The sequence below is a fragment of the Microtus pennsylvanicus genome, chromosome 22 (assembly GCF_037038515.1).
Source record: "Microtus pennsylvanicus isolate mMicPen1 chromosome 22, mMicPen1.hap1, whole genome shotgun sequence".
Classification (NCBI taxonomy): Eukaryota; Metazoa; Chordata; class Mammalia; order Rodentia; family Cricetidae; genus Microtus; species Microtus pennsylvanicus.
The window spans coordinates 14,189,708-14,197,055 of NC_134600.1; positions in this window are offsets into that span (position 1 = coordinate 14,189,708).

Here is a 7,348-nt window from a genome sequence, read left to right on the forward strand (position 1 = left end):
GCACAGACTGGACCAAGAGAATGACCCAGGAGAGCAGACCAAAAGAGCAGGCCAAGACAGAGGGCAAAGACAGACCTCTGAAGTGTTGCTCTCTGAAACACAGACTAGGCCAAGAACAGTTCTCAAAAACAAAATCAGCTACTTTATAGATTAGACCAAGAGGCAAAGACACTGCTTGCACCCATTGAAGGATGAGATGGGTGGGTGCCAATGCCAGAATTCAGCCGACAACATAGGAAACAACATGGTAACACCAAAACAAGGAAGATTTGATCATCCTAACCCAGAAGAAGCAACAGTAAATGATTTTCAGTGTAACTTTGTGAGGATGATGAGGAAATGAAAATTCCCTTAAAGATATTGAGGAAAACACAAACAAAAATAGAAGACATCAATAAATCTCTCAAAGAAACCCACGAAACCAAGAAAAAATAATCAAAGAGGTAAAGCAAAGAACTTAAAAGACTTAAAGACTGGGGCTGGGCAGTGGTGGTGTGCATGACTTTATTCCCAGCACTTGGGAGGCAGAGGGAGGTGGATCTCTGTGAGTTTGAGTCCAGCCTGGTCTACAAGGGCTAGTTCCAGGGCAGGCTCAAAGCTAGAAAAAACCTTGTCAAAGAAAAAAAAAAAGACTTGAAGACTGAAATAGAGGCAATAAAGAAAACACAAATGATGGTAATTCTGTACATGGAAAATTTAGGTAAACAAACAGGAACTACAGCAGGAAGTGTAACCAACAGAATACAAAAGATAGAAGAGAGAATCTCAGGTGCTGATGATACTATAGAGGAAAGAGATTAATTGGTGAAAGAAAACAATAACTCCAACAAATACATTACACAAAACATCCTGGAAATCTAGTACACCATGAAAAAAAAAATCCAAACCTAAGAATAATAGGGATAGAAGAAAGAGAAGAACACCAACTCAAAGGCACAGAAAATATAGTCAACAAGAAAACTTTTCCAACCAAAAGAAGGGTATATCTATAAATGTACAAGAAGCTTAGGGAACACCAGAAAGACTGGACAAAAAAGTCCCCCTAACATGTAATGATCAAAATGCAAAACATATAGAATGAAGTGAGAATATTAAGGGCTGCAAAGGACAATGGTCAATTACAATATAAAGGCAGACCTATCAGAGTAACACCCAAATTCTTCGTGGAATCTATGAAAGGAAGAAGGCCCTGGATAGATATGCTGAAGACATTAAGAGACTAAGGACTCTACTATAACCGACAAAGCTTGCAAACACCATCAATGGAAAAAACAAGGTATTCCATGAAATCCAGTCATACAGAAAGTACTAGTGGGAAACCCAAGAAAGCTAACTGTAAACGCAGGCAACAGATAACTTGACATCACAAACCCAAAGAAGAGAAACACACAAACACTACTACTGAAATAAAACAGGAAGTAGCAATCACTGGTCATTTATATCTCTTACTATCAATAGATCCAATTCACTTACAAATTGTCACAAGCTTAGAGAATGGATCCTAAAGCAGGATTCATCCTTTTGCTTTATAGAAGAAATAACCTAAACCTCAAAGACAACATTACTTCAAGGCAGGACCTCGAGGGGTGTGTCCACCCACAGAGACTGTGGAACTGATCTAGTGGGAGCTCACCAAGGCCAGCGGGACTGGGTCTGAATGAGCATGTGATTAAACCAGACTCTCTGAAGGTGGCTGACAATGAGGGCAGACTGAGAAGCCAATGATAACGACACTGGATTTTGATTCTACTGCATGTACTGGCTTTTTGGGAGCCTAGTCTGTTTAGATGCACATCTTCCAAGGATAGAGGGGGTGCTTGGACTTCCCACAAGGCAGGGCACCCTGACTTCTTTTAGAACTGGAGAGCGAGGGGGAGAAGGGGAGTGGGAGGGAAATGGGAGGATGGGAGGAGGTAGAAATTTTAAATAAATAAATAAATAAATAAATAAATAAATAAATAAATAAAATAGACTGAAAAGTAAAATCAATCAGATTCAATGAAGGATACTTCATACTCATAAAAGGAACAATTCATTAGGATAAAGTCTCAATCCTGAACAGCTATGCCACAAATATAATAACACCCACATATGTAAAAGAAACACTACTAAAGCTTAAAATGCACATCAAATCCCACATATTACTAGTCGGAGACTTCAACAATCTACTCTTTCCCAATGGACAGGTCAATTAGACAGAAACTTAACAGAGAAATAAGACAATTAACAGTTGTCTTGACTTAAATGGACTCAACAGACATCTACAGAATATTCCATCCAAAAACAAAAGAATATACCTTCTTCTCAGCACCTCGGGGTATCTTCTCTAAAATGGACTACAAACATGGTAACAAGGCAATCCATGACACACACACACACATACACACACACACTCACACACAAATTGAAATAACCCCCTGTGTTTTATCAGATCACTATGTTTTAAAGTTAGAATTTAACAACAACAATAATCACAAAAAGCCTAAAAACTCATGGAGAATGAAGAGTGCTCTATCAAACTACCCCTGGATCAAGGAAGAAATAGACATACTACCGAAAAAGTTGTTCTCTACAAAATTTGAAAGTTTAAACACATCTAAACAGGTTCAGTCAGCAAAATAAAATCCACCTAATGAGGGCAGACAACTTATCCAATTGTTTTTGGCCAACTTTGATGAGACCTGATTTTGAAATTCAAGAGCCTAATTAAAAAGTGAAGGTTTTAACTAACACAGTAAGACTATATACGATAAATACATATGTAATATATACTGGGAAGAATTATATTGGCAATGTCCAATCCCTCTGCATTTGGTAAATTTAGAGAAAAGATTTTATCATCTATCCTATCTCAGTAAGCCCAAGGTGTTGTTTGTAAATTTCTTTTTATCCTAACTTTTATTACCAGCCTTAAATAATGTTCCTATGTCTCTTCACATTATATACTTTATATATTTTTTGCATTCAATTTTCAATTTGGTAACATGCATAATTACAATTATTGAGTCTTTAGCTCCATCAGAGAACCCAGAAGGAGAAAATAATACTACCTGAGTAAACAGGAATTATAAAGCGAACAACATTTAAAATAAAGAAACAACACCACCTGTATATTTAAAATAACTTTTTGCCAGGCTGTGGTGGTGCAGGCCTTTAACCCAGCACTTTCATAGCAGAGGCAGGTATATCTCATTGACTTTGAGGCCAGAATGATCTACAAAATGAGTTCCAGAAAACCCAGAGCAACACAGAGGAATCTGCATGGGAAAAAAAGGGAAAATGTCCTTTTGTTTTCCCTTGAAAACATACCTAATATGATTATAATAAGTGACTGTTATGCCAATTTATTCTTTTGGAGGGGGACATTTTATTTGGATGATTTGGTTTTTTTTTTAGATGTCTTGGTTGTCCAGTGGATTTTAGATTCCTTAGTTTGATGTTTTCATGCTTTTGTTAAGATAAAACAAAACTTTGCCTTAAGCCTAACTTTATGGAGTTTTATTTTTGGAAATTGTATTTAATCAAAAGGAAAACATCTGTTAGTCTTACAAATTAATTAAGATTGAATGGTAATGCTCTCTGATGAACTATTATCTTTATTTTTTAAGAGATCTTTTTTTGAAACTAATATTAACTAACTTTATTGGAGTATTAATCTAATTAATTATTATTAATAAAAATCAGGAGTCAGATATGGGGGTGTGAACCTGAAAGTTCAGAGAAGCAGCAGAGCACAACCAGTGATCTGACTGCCTCCATCTAGAAGAAAGAAGGATCCTCTCTCAGCCTCAACTCTCTACTTCCTGTCCCTTTTCAGTTTGCAGTCCTCAAAGTTTCTATGATATTTCGTTAAGCTAATGGCTAGCTCTTACCTCTGACTACTAACAAAGTTTATTATCAGTATAAGTCAAACTATTACACAGATCCCTGCCACTTCTCATATATATATTACTCTATTGCTGCTTCCATTCCTCATATGCAGGCCTCGATGACAGATGTCTCATTGCTTGGAAATTTCAACATCCTGTGGTCTCAAATGTAACCCAGCTTCATCTTCAACACTTAATGCAATGAACTCCCACAGTCTCTTCACTAGGGCTCTGAATCTCCCAATCATAGATGGCTATAATTGTCATGAACTTACCACAGAAGAAGAATCCATGCTCTTCACATTTTGCATCTTTCTTATTTCCAGCATCAGTAAAACATAGGTGATCCTGCCAAGATCCAATGAGCCCTACCGAACTTTGACTATATTTACTGCAGGTTATGTATGATGCTCCTGAGAGTGATGTGGGAGTGCACTCTGTGTGCTGTGATTATCATTACTGAATAAAGAAACTGTGTTTTCCTGCTGAAAGGGCAGAACTTTGGCAGGTGGGGAGGACTGTACTGAATGTTGGGAGAAAGAAGCGCAGATTCAGGAGATGCCATGGATCCTCCACTGGAGAAAAATGTGCACAAACTTTGCTGGTAGGCCACAAACTTGTGGTGACACACAGATTAATGGAGATGGGTAAAATTAATATGTAAGAGTTAGCCAATAAGAAGTTAGAGCTAATGGGTCAAGCAGTGATTTAATTAATATAGTTTCTACATGGTTATTTTGAGGGTCTGGGTGTGCGGGGAATGATCAAGTGGCCAAGTAGCATCCCTCCAACATGAGATAAGAATTACATTTTATACTACTTCCATAAATTAAGGGCATAGCTGGATAGAGTCTTAGGCATCGGGCACTTTCTTAACTTTAAATTCAGAGCAAGGGCCTTCCTTTAATGGTGCTGAAAACCATGAAAACCCCTGTCTCTTTTTCATCATAGGATTTCCATCTGAAACTACCTGGGGCTTTTATTTTTCAGACATGGAAAAATCAAGATAGTTTTGGGGCCAAGTATCACACAAATGATCTCTAGTTAAATGATTTTATGAAGTCTTCTAAGCACCTGCCCTACTTACCAGGCCAAGATCACATAACAGAGCCATGAGGAATGAATCCAGGCTTGGGATGGAGAGGGCACAGCAAGTTAAGATGTGACTGTGTATTGAGAGCAATCAGATATTTGATAACTTTATCAGAAATAGAAGATAATAGAAATTTGCAGGATCAACAGAGGATAGCTGCTGGGATATCATGAAGACTGTAAGCTATACAGGGAATACAGGATTATTGTCTCAGACCAATTTTGCTGTTGAGCTTCCAAACTTCCTTGACCACTAAGGGAATACTCGAGAAACACAGATTAGCCTAATGCCTTACTCAAGACACACTGTGTCCTAGGAGCCATGGATTTTAACCTGAAAAAACCTAAAACAAACATCTCTCAGGATAGATAGACCAATCTAACTCCTTTGTTTCCTGCAGAGCCTTTTGCCCACTAAAATGCTATGATTTTAACATGCACTGTCCACAAGTACTCAACATTCACATCTTTCAGGTCCTACAAAAAAAAATTAAGCTGTGTAGAGTTTTCTGTGACTGACTTTTGCCATCTAAAGTCACAATATCTTGAAAATTCTTCCACAGTCAAGATTCCCAGAACTTTAAGATACCATCTTACACCAGTCAGAATGGCTAAAATCAAAAACACCAATGATTGCCTATGCTGGAGAGGATGTGGAGTAAAGGAAACACTCATCCATTGTTGGTGGGAATGCAAACTTGTGTAACCACTTTAGAAAGAAGTGTGGGGGTTTCTCAGGAAACTGGAGTCAACCTACCTCAGGATCCCACAATTCCACTCTTGAGAATATACCCAAGAGATGCCTAATCATACTACAAAAGCAGTTGTTCAACTATATTCATAGCAGCACTATTTGTGATAGCCAGAACCTGGATACAACCTAGGTGCCCCTCAGTAGAAGAATGGATAAGGAAGGTGTGGGAGGGAAATGGGAGGATAGGAGGAGGTGGAAATTTTGAATAAATAAAGATAAAAAATTAAAAATACCCATTATATTATGCTTTGTAGATTTTTCTGTGACTGACTTTTGCCATCTAAAGTTCTGATATCTTAAAAATTCTTCCACAGTCAAAATTCCCAAGTCCACTGCAGCAACCAAAACCACTGTTAAGGTACCTCTTTTATTCCAACTTTCTTCTTTGTTGCTGTGATGAATCTATCTAAACAAAAGGAACTAACTCTGGTAATGAATATGTTTATTTGTTTTTTTTTTTTTTTAATTTTTCGAGACAGGGTTTCTCTGTGGTTTTGGAACCTGTCCTGGAACTAGCTCTGTAGACCAGGCTGGTCTCGAACTCACAGAGATCCGCCTGCCTCTGCCTCCCAAGTGCTGGGATTAAAGGCGTGCGCCACCACCGCCCGGCTGAATATGTTTATTTGATTATTACTCCTAAGTCAGGGTCCACCACTGTGGGATCTTAGGATAGAAACTCAAGTTAATCACTGAAGGGAAAACATGAGGAACCATTCTTTTCTAATTTTCTCTTTTGCTTTGTTACTGTCTTGTGCTCAGTTAGCTCCCTTAATCAGCCCAGGCCCACTGGCTTACAGACACTGCCAACTCAGGGGAAGAGTATTCTTCCAAGTCCATCATCAATCAACACAATCTCTTTCAGACAGAAATCAGACACTCTGATCTAAGCAAGGACTCAATTGATGTTGCCTCAGATGACCCTAGGCTTTGTCATGTTGACAGCTGAGGCTAATTAGCACACAGAGACAATATTATATGGAAAGGTTTTAAAGAACCAAAAATAATGTATTATTCTTGTCAGTCACTTAAGCAGCAAAGACCTAAACATGAGGATAACAACAAATGGAAAACACAGATACGCCAAAAATTAAAAGAGGCAATCATCTAAGATCAAGAAGTGAAAACTAAAACTGTCATTCCACAGAAACTATTCAAAACAAAAACTTAAGGAACTGATAATAGAAGGCATATTCTAAATGCAAATTGGTGAAGGTTCATTATTTTTGGAAATTTAATGACATAATTAGATTACGGTTATAAAATCCACAACAGAGATGGCACCACTGACAAAACAGGTCTCAAAGACAAACCTTCCAATTCATATTATGGTCTCTTAAACAAGAACTACAGGATTCTAATCAAAATCAAACTCCAAGAAATCACTGGCCATCATGCATCCTGTACACTCCAGTTCTCTCCTTTACTAATAAAGAAAATGGGTTGGATGAGAAGGGCTGTCCACCAAAATTTGCAAGATTTATTTGATGCCTTTGATATTTTTGCTTTGTGGAAAATAGTTTTGGTTACTTAAAGTATGTCATTCTCTTATAATAAAGAAAATGATGGCCGGGCGATGGTGGCGCACGCCTTTAATCCCAGCACTCGGGAGGCAGAGGTAGGCGGATCTCTGTGA